This window comes from Mauremys reevesii, linkage group 18, assembly GCF_016161935.1.
Source record: "Mauremys reevesii isolate NIE-2019 linkage group 18, ASM1616193v1, whole genome shotgun sequence".
NCBI classification, from domain to species: Eukaryota; Metazoa; Chordata; order Testudines; family Geoemydidae; genus Mauremys; species Mauremys reevesii.
Window position 1 is genome coordinate 60,090 of NC_052640.1, and position 18,196 is coordinate 78,285.

The 18,196-nt window shown below is 48.4% G+C and overlaps 1 long non-coding RNA gene across 1 annotated transcript; it reads right to left on the minus strand.

Moving 5' to 3' along the window:
- Window positions 1–5,956: 5,956 nt before the first annotated feature.
- On the minus strand, window positions 5,957–7,818 carry LOC120385941. The gene is made up of 3 exons (XR_005589432.1): window positions 7,622–7,818; window positions 6,615–6,806; window positions 5,957–6,068 (listed from the first exon to the last, which is right to left on the minus strand). It is a non-coding gene; the product is annotated as an uncharacterized LOC120385941 (long non-coding RNA).
- Window positions 7,819–18,196: the final 10,378 nt, after the last annotated feature.

Genomic DNA, 18,196 nt, shown 5'->3' on the forward strand with positions numbered 1-18,196 from the left:
TCAGAGGAACATATCCAATAATGCACAGAGCACTTCCTGCATGGAGCAATAGTGACATCGTGTGGCCACGCAGGGTAATGAACAGACGATTTCCTGCATGGAGCTACAGTGACACTGCGTGGCCAAGAAGGGTAATGCAAAGAGCATTTCTCACGGCTCAACAGTGCCACTATGTGGCCATGTAGGGTAATGCACAGACCATTTCTCACGGAGCAATAGTGACACCCTGTGGCCACGAAGGCTAATGCACAGAAAATTTCCTGCACGCAGCTACAATGACACCGTGTGGCCATGAACAGTAAAGCACAGAGCATTACTCTCAGAGGAACAGTGACACCGTGTGGCCACGAATGGTAATGCACAGAGCATTTCTCTCAGAGGAACAGTGACACCGTGTGGCCACGAAGGGTAATGCACAGAGCATTTCTCTCAGAGGAACAGTGACACCGTGTGGCCGCGAAGAGTAATGCACAGAGCATTTCTCTCAGAGGAACACTGACACCATGTGGCCATGCCCGATAATGCACAGAGCAGTAGTGACACCGTGTGGCCACGAAGGGTAATGCGCAGAGCATTTCTCTCATAGGAACAGTGATACCATGTGGCCACGCAGGATAATGCACAGAGCATGTCTCACGGAGCAACACTGACACCATGTGGCCACAAAGGGTAATGCACAGAGGATTTCTCATGGAGGAATAGTGACACCTTGTGGCCATGAAGGGTAATGCGCAGAGCATTTCTCTCAGAGGAACACTGACACCGTGTGGCCACGCAGGATAATGAACAGACCATTTCTCACGGAGCAATAGTGACACCGTGTGGCCACGCAGGGTAATGAAGAGACCATTTCCTGCATGGAGCTACAGTGACACTGTGTGTCCAAGAAGGGCAATGCACAGAGCATTTCTCACGGCACAACAGTGACACTATGTGGCCATGTAGGGTTATACACAGACCATTTCTCACGGAGCAATAGTGACACCCTGTCGCCACGCAGGGTAATGCACAGAGCATTTCTCTCAGAGGAACAGTGACACCGTGTGGCCACGAATGGTAATGCGCAGAGCATTTCTCTCAAAGGAACACTGACACCATGTGGCCTCACAGGGTAATGCACAGACCATTTCCTGTATGGAGCTACAGTGACACCGTGTGGCCACGCGTGGTAATGCACAGACCATTTCTCAGGGAGCAATAGTGACACCGTGTGGCCACGCAGGGTAATGAACAGATCATTTCCTGCATGGAGCTATGGTGACACCGTGTGGCCACGAAGGGTAATGCGCAGAGCATTTCTCACAGAGGAACAGTGATACCATGTGGCCACGCAAGGTAATGCACAGACCATTTCTCACGGAGCAATAGTGACACCGTGTGGCCACGCAGGGTAATGCACAGACCATTTCCTGCATGGACCTACAGTGACACCATGTGGCCACGAATGGTAATGCACAGAGCATTTCTCTCAGAGGAACAGTGACACCATGTGGCCATGAAGAGTAATTCACAGAGCATTTCTCACAGAGGAATAGTGACACCGTTTGGCCATGCAGGGTAATGCACAGAGCAGTTCCTGCATGAAGCAACAGTGACACCGTGCCGCCACGCAGGTTAATGCACAGAGCATTTCTCTCAGAGGAACAGTGACACCATGTGGACATGAAGAGTAATTCACAGAGCATTTCTCACAGAGGAACAGTGACACGGTGTGGCCACGAAGGGTAACGCACAGAGCAGTTCCTGCATGGAGCTACAGTGACAACGTGTGGGCACGAACGGTAATTCACGGACCATTTCCTGCATGGAGCTACAATGACACCGTGTGGCCACGAAGGGTAATACACAGACCATTTCTCATGGAGCAATATTGACACCGTGTGGCCACGAAGGGTAATGCACAGACCATTTCTCACGGAGCAATAATGACACCATGTGGCCATGCAGGGTAATAAACAGACCATTTCTCACACAGCAACAGTGACACCATGTGGCCACGCAGGATAATGCACAGACCTTTTCTGATGGAGCAACAGTGACACCATGTGGCCACGAAGGGTAATGCACAGAGCATTTCCTGCATGGAGCTACAGTGACACCGTGTGGCCACGCAGGGTAATGCACAGAGCAGTTCCAGCATGGAGCTACAGTGACACCATGTGGCCACGCAGGGTAATGCACAGACCATTTCTCACGGAGCTACACTGACACCGTATGTCCATGAAGGGTAACACACAGACCATTTCTCACAGAGCAACAGTGACACCGTGTAGCCACGAAGGTTAATGCGCAGAGCAGTTCCTGCATGGAGCAACAGTGACATCGTGTGGCCATGCAGGTTAATGCACAGACCATTTATCACGGAGCAACAGTGACACCGTGTGGCCATGAAGGGTAATGCACAGAGCAGTTCCTCCTTGGAGCTACAGTGACACCGTGTGGCCATGAAGGGTAATGCACAGAGCATTTCTGTCAGAGGAACAGTGACACCATGTGGCCACGCAGGTTAATGCACAGACCATTTCTCTCAGAGGAACAGTGACACCGTGTGGCCATGCTGGATAATACACAGAGCTGTTCCTGCATGGAGCAACAGTGAGATCGCGTGGCCACGCAGAATAATGCAAAGAGTAGTTCCTGCATGGAGCAACAGTGACATCGTGTGGCCACGCAGGGCAATGCACAGAGCAGTTCCTGGAGCGAAGTGGGCAGTGAGCAGAGCAATCACCAAAACAGACACTTATCTCATTGAGAGTGGTGGCTGCTCCACTCGCAGCTGGATGGCTCTTACCTGGCATGATGCTTGCTATCTCATCGCTCTCACTCGCTTTCCATCGCAGGAGGGGAGCGGACGCTGACCCTCCACTTCTTTTCTATTGGTACTAACCCAACACAAAGGGGGGAAACAAACACGTTAGCATCTCAGTCAGCAATGTTACATAGGTTCTTCTCCCATTTTCCACACCCCAGACCTCCACCCATAACCCTTCTTCCGTTACACCTTCAGGACCACAACTAGAAAGAAGCCTGTTGCAACTACTCCCAAAACAGCCACTCTGAACCAGAGACTTGTGCCTTTCCCTCATCTGAATCCCACAGAGCCACATACCCTACGAAGAACAAAACTGGAGTGACAACAGAGGAGGGATTCCAAGCACTGACCGCTTACTCACACCCAGTTATGTGGAAGGTAGAAAGTTGAGGCCTGTTAATCTCTGCTTAGAAGGATGTCCAGGCCGCTCAGGTCCATGTCTGCCAATTTCTCCTCTGGCTGCTGCTCCTGGATGATTCCTCTGGAAATGCAGCAAGTAACCCAAGCAAAAGCCATCATTACACAAAATTCAATTGGTGCACAAAATCTTGCCCTCATCCCTGCCTCGCTCTCCCATCACATCTGCTTAAGCTCCACTAGAGCAGAGACTCAATCAACACCCACAGTCACCGTTGCACTCTCGTGCCCACTACCCTGCATGATTTCAGTCCCTTCCTACTTGTTCATACCTACCACACCTGCCCATGTCCTAAGAAAGGGGACAGCACAAGGAAAAGGCAAGGACAGAGAGAGAGAGACAGTGTGTGTTGGCCAACACATTAGAGGAGAGAGACAGAAAAACGTGGGAGGAAGTCAAGAAACTCACTAGCTGGAGTCATCCCCCTGGGTCCAACCCTCTGCTGCGTAGGACACACTGCTTGTGGACAGAGAAATGACCAGCCCCTGAAAACGGGGACCTTGTCTCCCTCGTAACCACAGCTAGTCAGGAATCTTTTCCTACAAACCGAGCCACAGCTAACGACCAGTCCAACCCTGGAGGCAGGTGGGCCGTTACCAGAGTCTTCAGCAAACTAGACACTTATCTCACTGGTGGTGATGGCTGCTCCACTCCCAGCTCGACGGCATCACCATAGCCTGGCATTAACAACGCTCGCTGTCTCACGGCTCTTGTGCACTTTCCATCTCACAACGGGGGTGGGCTCTTACCCTTCACTTCTTTCTCGTTGCTACAAAGCACAACCAGGAGGGAAAATCAAACGTTGTCATCGGAATCTGCAGTGTTGTGTAGGTTCTTCTTCTCTCAGCTCCCGTTACACCTTTACAGATACAATTAAAAGCACACAACGCACACTCAACCTGTGCAACTCCTCGCCAGAGAATTATGTGAAGGTCAAGCTTAATGGAGTTCAAAAAATAACTAGAGAAGTTCATGGCGATCCATTAGCTATTTGTCAAGATGAGCAGGGGTGGTGCCTTTATCCTCTGTTTGCCAGGAGCTGGGAATGAGTGACAGCAGATGGATCACTTGCTTATTCCCTGTTCTGTTTGTTCCCTCTAGGGCACCTGGCATTAGCCACTGTCTGAAGAAAGTAGCCCATTGCACCTGCATCCAAGAGAGAGTCACTGTGCAGAGGAGACTATTGTCCCTCCCCTGGTCATAATGCCACAGAGCCCCATGCCCAACCTCTGAAGAAATCTAGAGTTGTACGGATGAGGAATAGAGTGCCGTAATTGTTCACTCACAGCCAGTCATGGAGAAGAGAGAACGTAAGAATGGCCATAGTGGGTCAGACCAAAGGTCCATCCAGACCAGTATCCTGCCTACTGACAGTGACCAATGCCAGGTGCCTGAGGGAGTGAACTTAACAGGTATATGATCAAGTGATCTCTCTCCTGCCATCCATTCCACCCTCTGACAAACAGAGGCTAGGGACACCATTCCTTACCCATCCTGGCTAATGGACTTAAGCTGCATGAATTGATCCAGTTCTCTTTTAAATGCTGTTAGTCCTAGCCTTCACAACCTCCTCAGGCAAGGAGTTCCACAGGTTGACTGTGTGCTGTGTGAAGAACTTCCTTGTATTTATTTTAAACCAGTTGCCCATTAATTTCATTTGGTGGCCCCTAGTTCTTATATTATGGGAACAAAGTAAATACATTTTTCCTAATTCACTTTCTCCACACCGCTAGTGATTTTATATACTTTAAGGGGGGATATGATAAATCTCCTCTTTTCCAAGATGAAAAGTCCTAGCCTCTTTCAGCTCTCCTCATATGGGCAATGTTCCAAACTCCTAATCATTTGAGTTGTCCATCTCTGAACTTTTTCTAGTACCAGTATATCTTTTTTTTAGATGAGGAGACCACATCTGTACAAAGTATTCGAAATGTGGGTGGGCCATGGATTTATATAAGGGCAATAAGATATTCTCTGCCTTATTCTCTATCACTTTTTTAATGATTCCAAACATCCTGTCTGCTTTTTTGACTGCCGCTGCACACTGCGTGGACATCTTCAGAAAACTATCCATGATGACTCCAATATGTCTTTCCTGATTAGCTGTAGTTAAATTAGCCCCCATCATATTGTGGGTATAGTTGGGGATATTTTTTCCAATATGCATTACTTTACATTTATCCCCATTACATTTCATTTGCCATTTTGCTGACCAAACACTTAGTTTGTGAGATGTTTTTGAAGTTCTTCACAGTCTTCTTTGGGATTAACTATCTTGAGCAGTTTAGTATCATCTGCAAACTTTGCCACCTCACCTTTCTCCAGATTATTTATGAATAAATTGAATAGGAGTGGTCCTAGGATTGACCCTTGCGGAACACAACTAGTTACCCCTCTCCATTCTGAAAATTTACCATTTATTCCTACCTTTTGTTCCCTGTCTTTCATCCAGTTCTTAATCCATGAAAGGATCTTCCCTCTTTTCCAATGGCTATTTTATTTACCTAAGGTCCTTCACCAAAGGCTCTTATCAAATGCTTTCTGGAAATCTAAGTACACTATGTCCCAAAATAGTCACTTTGTTCAGGAGACTCTTGTCCCTTTCCCAGCCTTAATCCCAGAGCCTCGTACCAAACGAGGAAGCACACGGCCTGTGAAGAAAACTACAGCGAATACAAGTGAGGAATTGAAAGCACTGACCTCTTACTCACAGCCCAGTTATGCGGAAGGAAGAAATCTGAGTACTATTCATGTCTCCTTAGAAGTATGTCCAGGCTGCTCAGGTCCAGTTCTGCATATTCTCGTCCGGCGAGGACTCCTGGATGATTCCTCTGCAAACTAATAAAGGCAAGCAAGAACTGTCACTACACAGAGCTCTATTGGTGCATTTAATCTTGCCCTCATCCCCACCTCCCTCTCTCACCCCATCTACATCACCCCACAAGGGCAGAGACTCAGTCAACACCCACAGTCACTGCTGCACTGTAGTGCCCACTGCCCTGTTCTATTTCGGTCCCCTACTTGTTCACAGCTCACAAGACCTAGCCTGTGGGGATGCACACCTACCACACCTGCCCATGTCCTATGAAGGGAGACAGCACAAGGTGAGGCAAGGACTGATAGAGAGAAAGAGAGACACAGAGACAGAGACCGAGTGTGTGTTGGCCAACACATTAGAGGAGAGAGAGAGAAAACGGTGGGATAGAATCAAGAAACTCACCAACTGGAGTCAGCATCCTGGATCTAATATGCTGAGGAGGACACACCAGTCCTGCCTAAAGGCATGAGCAGCCCCTGAAAATGCGGACCTTGTCTCCCTCAAAACCACAGCTAGTCAGGAACCTTTTCTTACCAACCCAGCCCCAGCCGATGGTGTGTCTCTACCTGGAGTCAGATGGAGCGTGAGCAGAACCCTCAACAAAACAGAAACGTATCTCAGTGTCGGTGGCGTCAGCTTGGCTCCCAAATGGACGGCTCTTGCCTGGCATGAACAATGCTCACAGACTCGCTGCTCTCACTCACTTTCCATCGCATGAGGGCAATAGAATCTGACGTGTGACTTCATTTCCCTCGGCACTAAACGCAGCAGAGGGGAGAAGAACAAAGTAAATTAGCATCTCTGTCTGCAATGTTGAGTAGTCTTCATTTCACAGCTCACGTATCCCATGGCTCCGCCCTCAACTACTTCACACCTGCAACTAGAAGGGACCCATTGTAACTGCACCCAAAATAGTCACTTTGCTCAGTAGACTCTTGTCCCTTCCCCAGCCTTAATTCCAAAGAGCCTCGTGACCAAGTGGGAATGTTCGCAATGTTTTATCTGAATACTGTGTGGGTGCCTCAGTTTCCCCTACGCCTTTCTTAAATATCTAGGTGTGGGGGATCAGGGTGTATGATTTTTGCAGAGCCTTAGAGGGCCCCTGTGATACTGTCTGCATAGAGAATGGCCGGCACTCTCTCCTGGCAACTAACGGCCTGGGCCCTTCCTCTGTTCTCTGACACCTTCAATTGGCCCCTTTGCAAAGAGATCCGGTGACCTCCTGGCCCGGGAAAGAGATAAAGGCCAGAGAGGAGGGGCTGGAGAGTCTCCAATTGGAGCTGGCTGGGAAAATGGAGGGGAGCCCAGACGGGGCTCTGGCTTCCCTGGACCCCCCCAAGATGGACCTAACTGAAAGGGTCCTGTGATCTGTACTTACAAGACCTGTCTTGGACTGTGTTCCTGTCATCTAAATAAGCCTTCTGTTTTACTGGCTGGCTGACAGTCGTCATGAATCGCAGGAAGCCGGGGGTGCAGGGCCTTGTCTCCCTGAAACTCTGTGACACCAACGAGGAAGCACACGGCCTGTGAAGAAAACTACAGCAAGTACAGATAAGGAATTGAAAGCACTGACCTCTTACTCACAGCCAGTAAAGCGGGAGGCAGAAAGCTGAGGACTGTTCATGTTTGCTTAGAAGGATGTTCAGGCTGAGCAGGTCCACCTCTGCCAGCTTCTCCTCCGTCGAGGGCTTCTGGACAATTCCTCTGGAAGAGCAGCTGGAAAAGCCATGCATGAGCCATCACTACACACATCTCTATTGGTGCTTGAAATCTTGCCCTCATCCCCACCTCCCTCTTCCATCCCATCTACATCAGCCCCACTCGATGAACAGAGACTGAGTTAACACCGACAGTCACCACTCCGCTCCTGTGCCCATTACTCTGCATTATTTTCATCCCCTTCTACTTCTTCATGGCTCCTAATACATAGGCCGTGGGGATGCAAGGAAGACAGCACAAGGAAAGGCAAGGACAGACAGACAGACAGAAAGAGAATGTTGGCCAACACAGTAGAAAAGAAAGAGAGAAACATGAGAGGATGGCAAGCAACTTTCCACCTTCAGTCATCCTCCCGGATCTAACTTCCGCTGCAGAGGACACACTGCTACTGGCCAGAGAACTGACCAGCCCCTGAAAATGGGGACCTTGTCTCCCTCATAACGACAGCTACTCAGGAACCTTTTCTTATAAACCCAGCCCCAGCTAACGGGATGTCCCTACCTGGAGGAGCAGAACCCTCAGCAAAAGAGATACTTATCTCAGTGATAGTAGCGGCTGTTCTGCTCCCAGATGGACGGCTGCTGCCTGGCACCAACAACGCTCGCCGTCTCGTCACTCTCACTCGTTTTCCATCACGAGGGCTGTAGACTCTCACACATGAAGTCTTTTTCCTTCGCACTAAAACCAGGGGATAAAACAAGTAAGTTACCAGCTCAGTCGGCAACATCTCGTAGGCTCTTCTTTTTGCCTCTCCTGTACAGCGGGGCTCCACCCTCAACCCTCTTCCCATTACACCTTTAGGACTACAAGTAGAAAGCACACCTTGAAACTACACCCGACAGAGTCGCTCTGCACAGCAGACTCTGGCCCCTTCCCAGCCTTAATCCCACAGAGCCCCGTACCCAACAAGGAACCACATGGTCTGTGAAGAAAACTACAGCAAGTACAGAGGAGGAATTGAAAGCACTGACCACTTACTCATAGCCACTTAAGCGGGAGGCAGAAAGCTGAGAACTATTCATGTCTGCTTAGAAGGCTTTCCAGGCTTCTCAGGTCCACTTCTGCCATATTTGCGATTGGTGAGGGCTCCTGGATGATTCCTCTGCAAAATAATAAAGCCAAGCAAGAACTATCACTACACAGAGCTCTATTGCTGTGTTTAATCTTACCCTCATCCCTGCCTCTCTCTGCAGTCCCATCTACATCTGCCCCACTTGATGAACAGAGACTGAGTCAATGCCAACAGACACTGCTCTACTCCACTATCCACTACCCTGCAGGATTTTTGTCCCCTCCTACTTCTTCATGGCTCCCGATACACAGCTTTTGGGGCTGCACACCTAGCACGCCTGCCCGTGTCCTAGGAAGGGAGAGAGCACAAGGAGAGGAAAGGAGAGAGAGAATCCATAGGGCTGATCAATGGACACGTTCAGTAGGAATTTGGGGTCCGTGCATCAGTGGCTTAGTTGTATGATATCTGGGGGTGGGGGCTGCACTGTGAGGTAGAGGGGTTTAGGGTTCCCAAGCAGTACTGAGGGAATGTGGGATTCATAAGCCTTGGAGCGTAAGGGCAGGGTGGAGGGGGTTGAAAGGCCCCAGTGTGGCTGGGAAGGGTAACAGGAATTGGAGAGGGAAGCCTGGCTGGCTGCGGGTGGCATGGGGAAATGCGGTGCTGGGGAAGTGGGGCCCAGCAATGGAGAAATAGGTTGGAGCCAATTGGGGTTGAGATGTAGGGATTGGGTGTCATGGAGGATGTTGGGGTGCCCTGAGATGGGGAACAGATGGGGTGGATTGGAGGGCCACGTGCAGGGGGCAGATTGAGGTGGGGCGAGCGGAGTGCTGGCAAGTGTGGGGATGCCGGAGCAGGTTGGAGGAGGTTGAATGGGTCCCGGTGCGGGGCATGCTGGAATGCACTGGAGATGCTGGGTGCATTACCTCGAGTGGCCACCTGGTGTCACTAAGTATTTTCCTCCCAGAGCAAGAGTGAAACCGGGTGGCCAATCCAGATAACTCACAAACCATTTCCCCTCATCAAGGGACAGTGACAACGAGGGGCCAGTCGGGGTTAATGCACAAAGTATTTCCCTCATGGAGCAGCAGTGTCAGTGGGTGGCCTCTTGGGAGAATGCAGACAGCATTTCTCTCATGGAGCAAGACACACACCGGGTGGGCCAGGGCCGGCTCCAGACCCCAGCGCGCCACGCGCGTGCTTGGGGCGGCATGCCGCGGGGGAGCGCTCTGCCTGTCGCTGGGAGGGCAGCAGGCGACTCCGGTGGACCTCCCGCAATAGCTTCTTTTTTTCTAAGTGCAGGTTTCTCCAGAGTGGCAGGCTTGACAAAATGGAACAAGTTCATCCCTGCTATGTGTGTCTACCACTTTTATAATATGGACTTCTACGCCCATTAAACAACATTTCAGTTCTGACCCAATCAGAGGTGTGAATTCGTGTCTAAGGGCATGGCTACACTTGCAAATGTAGAGTGCTTTGAGTTAAACCAGCGTTCGTAGAGCGCAGTAGGGAAAGCGCTGCAGTCTGTCCACACTGACAGCTGCAAGCGCACTGGCATGTCCACATTTGTGGCATTTGCAGTGGCATTGGGAGCAGTGCATTGTGGGCAGCTATCCCACAGAGCACCTCTTCCTATTCTGGTGCTGTGGCTTGTGGGAAGGGGGGCAGGAATTCTGGGTCCTGTCCCAACACCATGTGATGCATCGGTTCACATCCCAGCAATCCCTCTGCTTCTGTCCACAATTGGCGCCATCTTTCAATGTTTTTTGTACTGCGCACTCTGTCTTCCTTTTTGGTCTGCGGGAATGGAGCTCGAACTGCTGGAATATGCTGACGAGTCTCGCCAGCACATCACGTTTGGCAGTCAAGTTATTCCTTAAGATCCAAAGTGACAGTGAGGACTCTGATGATATCGACTCGAGTAACACATATGACATGGATTGCTTGTGGCATTCACAGAGATACTCACCACCATGAAATGGCACTTTTGGGTTCAGGAAACAAGCACTGTGTTTTGGGATCACATTGTCATGCAAGTCTGGGGTTACGAGCAGTGGCTGCAAAACTTATGGATGAGAAAAGCCACTTTCATGGGACTGTGTGATGAGCTCAACCCCCACCCTGCAGCGCAAGGACCCGAGATTGAGAGCTGCCCTGACAGTTGAGAAACGGGTGGCTATTGCAAGCTGGAAGCTGGCAACTCCAGACAGCTACTGATCGGTCGCTAACCAATTTAGAGTGGGGAAGTCGACTGTTGGAATCGTGTTGATGCAAGTTTGCAGGGCCATTAATCACATCCTGCTCAGAAGAACCGTGACTCTGGGTAATGTGCATGACATTGTGTCTGGCTTTGTACAAATGGGTTTCCCGAACTGCAGAGGGGTGATAGATAGGCTGCATATTCCACTTCTGGCAACAGCCCACCTAGCCTCCAAGAACGTTAATCAGAAGGGCTATGTCTCTATTGTTCTCTAGGCGCTTGTGGATCACCGTACGTGTTTCATTGACATTAACGAAGGCTGGCCTGGAAGAGTGCATGACGCACGCATCTTTTGGAACACTGGCCTGTTCAGGAAGCTGCAAGCCGGGACTTTTTTCCCAGACGAGATGATCACCGTAGGGGAAGTCGAAATGCCCATTGTGATCCGTGGAGACCCCGCTTACCTTTTAATGCCATGGCTCATGAAACCTTACACAGGAAGCCTTGACAGCAGCAATGAGCGGTTCAACAACAGGCTGAGCCAGTGCAGAATGACTGTGGAGTGTGCTTTTGGCCATTTAAAGGGTTGCTGGTGCTCTCTGTATGGGAACTGGACCTGGCCAATAACAGCATCCCCGCGGTTGTATCCGCATGCTGTACCCTCCATAACATTTGTGAAAGGAAGGGTAAAAGATTCACTCAGGCATGGAACTCAGAGGTTTAACACTTGGAGGCTGAATTTGAACAGCCAGAGAGCAGGGCTATTAGAGGGGCCCAGCGCGGGGCTGCAAGGATTAGGGATGCCTTAAGGGAGCAATTTGAGGCTGAAAGCCACCAGTAATGTCTGGTGCCCTGCACGGGAGTGAAGTGCAGTGGTTCCAATGTTAGTAGGAATCTGTGTTTGCTATTTATGATACACTGATTTCAGTGCCTGTTGCTTTTGTGGGCTAAGGTATCTTTTTTAATTTATGCAATAATAAAGAATGTTTTCAAAGCAAAAAAATCAATTTATTAAAATAAAATGCATTTATTGAAAAGAAACAACTGCTTGGAAAAACAAAAGAGCAAGGGGGTGGGGGTGGGGGTGGGGAACAGTACAATCACAGATTTGCGTATGTCCTGTTATCATATTCAGCCTTCTTGTTTGGAGTGCTGCACTTCAGGATGGCTGTACTGTATGGTGATGGGGGCTGAGTGCAGTGGGTAAGGGTCGTAGTTTTCAGGGCTGGGTGGTGAAGCTACAGGTGTTGGAGGCAGCTGGTGGCGATAAGAACCTGGATGTTGGGGAAACTGGGTTGGAGGTGACATGGGCACAAGGGAAAATTTTGTGACAAGGGCTGCGGGGGTGGGTGGGCACGGTAGTGCTCCGCCTGCATGGCTACGAGTGTCTGGATCAAGTCTGCTTGGCACTCCATGATGCTTATCAGCCGCTCTATGTTTTGGTATCGGCGATCTGCATTCTGCTGGCGGAACCTCCTTTCATTCTCCTGCCACTCCTGCACTTTTTTATTTTCATTAAGGGAGTGTTGCATGATTTCATTTAGCATGTCCTCTTTGCTTCTACATGGCCTCTTCCTGATTCTTTGCTGCCTCTCGGTCGGTGATAACACGGATGGCTGAGATCTCAAGATTGCATCTGTAAAGGCAAAATGCAACACTTAACAGAGGCAGCATTGTTCACAGAGCAATGATTTCCCCCGTACTTAAGGAGTGCAAGCATAGTCTACACCATAGCATAATTTGCCCATCCCAAAGTGATCACACATAACCCACGGGAGCCCCAAAAAGCACAGGGTCACAGGGGACTGATTCTTTCATGGCTGTACTGTCCCCTGGGTTTCTGTGCCTTGGGGAGAGCCAACAGCTGCAGGGGGCCCCTATACTGATCACTGTCCCCACATTTTCCACAGGAGTTAATCCTGGAAGACATCTCGCTCCTGAAGGTGACCTCAGGAGCGAGGGAGGGTCTTCTACAACAATGTGGCTTCTACCCTGTCCCATATGCAGCTTGCCTTTGTGCAGCAATGGTCTCCCTCGCCCCACATGGCACAGTGGCGTGGACATGTTAGCCTGACTGGGACAAGGACCACAGTGGCTCTCCCACGAAACTTGTGCATTGCCCAAGTTCTGGCCAAGACCTTTGAAGAGATCACTGAGGCCGATTACCGTGATATGAGAGAGCACATCAATGCCCTATTCCACATCTAGGCATGCATGCAGCCCTAATCCTCCTCGTCCCAAGAGCCTGCACCGAATAACTTCCTTCCCAAAATAAAAGACGCTTACCGGGAACCTCCTCTGGTGTTTGTCCTTCCCCAAGCACCGGCCGCCGTGACTGGCTACCTGCCTCCTGGCTTGAGAACAGCTCCTGGCTGCATGTATCTAGGGATGCCAGGGTGTCTTTCTCCTCCTCAGAACCCTCACTCCCTAAAGGGATTTGAGCATCCTTGACACTATGCACATAGCATTATTGAGTTGAGTATCAAGGAGTTTAGTGTGACTGCTGTGAGACCACAGTGGTGCACAATATTCAGCTGCAGAATATACTAAGGCAATTGTTGCCGTTCATAGGGTCTGTGGACTGGAGCTCCATGATGTTCCAGCCAATTTTCTGATAAGCATGACACGAGACCTGACATTATCGCGAGTGTTCTTGAGGTGTTGTCGAAAGGTCAGACTCCAGTCTAGTGTAGTGCCAAAATAATTTAGGTTAGCTTCATGGCTGACACTCTCACTACAGAACTGCATATCAAGTTTAGTATTATCCATTTTATTGTTCAGATGGAAAGTGGTTACCGTGGGTTTTTTGGGTTAAGCCTAAGTTTCCAGCATTGGACATAATCAGCCATTGTGCTAAGATCTTGGGTTAGGGTGCAGCTGATGGTATGAAGGCTTGTATGCTGAACAGTTAAGACAGTGTCACTCGCATACATGAACTTCCTTGACTCCATCACTGGTATATCCATGATGTGTAGATTAAAAAGTATAAGGCCCAGGACAGAGCCCTGAGGGATGCTCAGCAAAGGTGACAGCAAATGCTGTCACCTCTCATCTTCCTTCTAACAGCAGGATGCCAACAGACAAGATTACATGCCAGGAGGTCCAGCGGGAATTCCACAAGAACCAACAATGCTCAGAGGAATCCCCACTCTCATCTCCATATTCTGTCAAGGAGATCAATGTTGCACTGTTGGAAACCAAAAGCCAGATAGCTGCAGGGCCTGATGGCATTCCTCCAGAGTTTCTCAAGAACCTGGGGAGATGGGGACAGGATTGGCTGCTGGTGCTTTTTACTGCTGTGCATAGAACTGGAGAAGTGCCAAGAAGCTGGCGGCTGGCGACAGGCAACAGTGGTTGCCCTACTGAAGCCTGGGAAATTCCAAGAGGATGCAGCCAGCTACTGCTCCATCTCTCGCCTCTCAACCACCAGCAAGCTCATGGAATGGGCGCTGCACCGCTGTCCGTCTGATATTATTAAAGACATCCTCCCAGTGGAGCAGGCCGGATTTTGCCTGAAGAGGAACAGCTGTGACCAACTAGCTTCACTTACCGGCCACATTGAGGCAGGATTCCCATGTAAATTGAAGATGGGAATTGCCCTTGTTGAACTATTCTCGGCATATGACACCATCTGGAGACAGGGCCTCCTCCTCAAGATCTTCTGTATCATTCACTGCCAGCAAACAATCCGCCTCTTGCCGGTGATGACCAGCGACCTCTGCTTTAAGGTACACCTCAATGGCCACATCAGTAGACCAAACACCAGTAACAGGTAGACAATAGCCCGTTGTGTATCTCTTAACTTCAATGCAATTAGCACTTCCCTGATGATCAGTTTGCCTAGTCAAGATCAGCATCTGGATGAAAAGCAGTTGACTGAAGTTGAACCCAAGCAAGTTAACAATAGTGGGAAGAAGAAAACAATATGAAGACCATGTCACTTTGCTTTCTGCAGCCTAAGGGTCCTCTTGGAGTGATCATTTCTGCGACAGCTGCAAAAATATTTTCTTCCATTTATAACTATCATCCCGTTTTAAAATCAGTAAACATGGCCACAGTGACCCTGTCGTTGTCCTCCAGGTAGAACTAGTACAACTCTCACCCTCCAAGATCACTTACTCTAGAGCACTGCTCACTACACTCGCTCTGGCTCACCACAGAATGGTCAAATTCAGGATCACTACTTCAAATTTATTAAGATTTGTATTCTTTAAATGTATTCATGTTTCTGGCTTAGTAACTAGAGTTATTTAAAATGAAGTAGTGATGAATGAGGAAAATTCAGGAAAGTGGGGAAAGAAGGTAAAGTAAAAATATCTGTGATTTTGCAAAATCCTATTTTGTATTTAAAATTTCAAACCAAAACAATGCTGTGAGCCTTGAATTGTGTTGTTTTCTCTTTTGTTTTCTTTAATTAGTTTCCATAGAAATGTTCTGCTAATGAATATTCTGATATGCTTTTAATTATACTCACACTGCAAGGCTTTGCTTCTGCCACAGCAGCTGCTTTTTGCAAAATAGCTTGTAGCAAGGAAATCAGAAACAACCCCGGAAAAGAAACTTCAGGCAGCTAACAAAACATGTTTTAAAAATCAACCAAACACTTAATTTCAGAAAACATAATCTTAACAATGTGGTTACTCTTTGGAAAGTTGATATAAAATCCCATCAGCCCTCTTTAAGAAGAAAAAAAATCAGGTTTTCCTCAGTATGTGTTTTCCAGGAGAATTGCTCAAAAAATCTAAAAATAAAGCTTGACAATTTTAAATTAGAAATAAGGCCTTGTCTACATTAGAAAGGATTTGCCAGTATAGCTATACCAACAAACCTGCCTAGTGGAGACACAGCTTATACTGGAAAAAACATTCTTTTGCTGGCATTGTTAGACCAGTTCTCTAACCAAAGTAAGCCATCCCTGCAAAAAGACATTTTTGCTAGTGTAACTGCATCTATGGTAGGGCTTTTGCCAGGATAGCCATGTGATTTATATTCACATTCCACAACAGCACGTGGGTCTGGGAAGAAGGATAAAGGAGTTTGAGGCACAAGTCATGTTCTCGTCCATCCTCCCTGTTGAAGGAAAAGGCCCAGGTAGGGACCTGTCAAGGTTTCCTCCCCCACTCTGAACTTTAGGGTACAGATGTGGGGACCTGCATGGACCCTTCTAAGCTTAATTCCTAGCTTAGATCTGGTAACACTGCTACCTGCCAGAGATCGGTGTCTGGCACACTTTCTGTTTCCCAAAAACCTTCCCTGGGGAACACAGATCCAAACTCCTTGGATCTTAAAACAAAGAGGAATTAACCATCCCCCCTCCTTTTTCCCCCCACCAATCCCTGGTGAGTTCAGACCCAATCCCCTTAGGTCTTAAAACAAGGAAAAATCAATCAGGTTCTTAAAAAGAAAGCTTTTAATTAAAGAAAGAAAAGGTAAAAATTATCTCTGTAAAATCAGGATGGAAAATGCTTTACAGGGTACTCAGATTCATAGAGACCAGAGGGGACCCACCCCCCCAGCCTTAGATTCAAAGTTACAGCAAACAGAGGTAAAAATCCTTCCAGCAAAAGAAACATTCACAAGCTGAGAAAACAAACATAAGACTAATCTGCCTTGCCTGGCTATTACTTACAATTTTGAAACAATGAAGACTGATTCAGTAAGATTTGGAGAGCCTGGATGTACGTCTGGTCCCTCTTAGTCCCAAGAGCAAACAACAACAAAACAAAGAGCACAAACAAAGACTTCCCTCCACCAAGATTTGAAAGTATCTTGTCCCCCTCATTGGTCCTCTGGTCAGGTGTCAGCCAGGTTTACTGAGCTTCTTAACCCTTTACAGGTAAAAGAGACATTAACCCTTAACTATCTGTTTATGACAGGACCATCGAATTGTGGAGGTAAATATGTGGTTGCGCAGGTAGTGTCTGGGAGAGGGCTTTGGATTCTTCCACCTTGGGATGTTGTTCCAGGAAGGAGGATTGCTAGGAAGAGATGGGATCCACCTAATAAAGAGAGGCAAGAGCATCTTCGCAGGCAGGCTTGCTAATCTAGTGAGAGGGGCTTTAAACTAGGTTTGCCGGGGGATGCTGACCTAAGCCCAGAGGTAAGTGGGGAAGTGGGATACCGGGAGGAAACACAAGGAGAAGGGTGCAACAGAGGAGGCCTCCTGATTCATACTGAGAAAGTAGGGCAATTGGCTAGTTATCTTAGGTGCCTGTACACAAACACAAGAAGCCTGAGAAACAAGCAAGAAGAATTGGCAGTCCTGGCACAGTCAAGGAACTATGATGTGATTGGAATAACAGAGACTTGGTGGGGTAACTCACATGACTGGAGCACTGTCATGGATGGGTATAAACTGTTCAGGAAGGACAGGCAGGGGAGGAAAGGTGGAGGAGTTGCACTGTATGTAAGAGCAGTATGATTGCTCAGAGCTCCAGTATGAAACTGGAGAAAAAGCCTGTTGAGAGTCTTTGGGTTAAGTTTAGAGGCGAGAACAACAAGGGTGATGTCGTGGTGGGCATCTGCTATAGACCACCAGACCAGGAGGATGAGATAGACAAGGCTTTCTTTGGACAACTAACAGAAGTTTCCAGATCACAGGCCCTGGTTCTCATGGGTGACTTCAATCACCCTGACATCTGCTGGGAGAGCAATACAGCAGAGCACAGACAATTCAGGAAGTTTTTGAAGAGTGTTGGAGACAACTTCCTGGTACAAGTACTGGAGGAAACAACCAGGGGCCATTCTCATCTTGACCTGCTGCTTACAAAGAGGGAAGAATTGGTAGGGGAAGTAGAAGTGGGTGGCAACCTGGGTGACCATGATATGGTCGATGTCAAGATCCTGACAAAAGGAAGAAAGGAGAGTAGCAAAATATAGACCCTGACCTTCAGAAAAGCAGACTCCTCCATGACAGGGGAAGTGAAGGGCTTTGCTTCATGTTTGGCAGTAATACAATCTTCATTAAATACATGCATCATTCACCAAACTGTCCTGTGCCCTAAGTTGTCTGGGGACTTGAAAGAAAAATAGGTATTGTAATGACATTAGTGAACTACATACACTCAGTTTTTAGCTTGCAATATCATCTTCTTAAAGCTCTTTTACAAGACTTTTCAGCCATATCCAGTGACCTGTTGCAGCACAATGATGTCTGCTGCTTAAGTAGGGGGCATGTGTTAGGTTTTGTGTGCTTCATAAAGAAATAATAGACTTTCTTT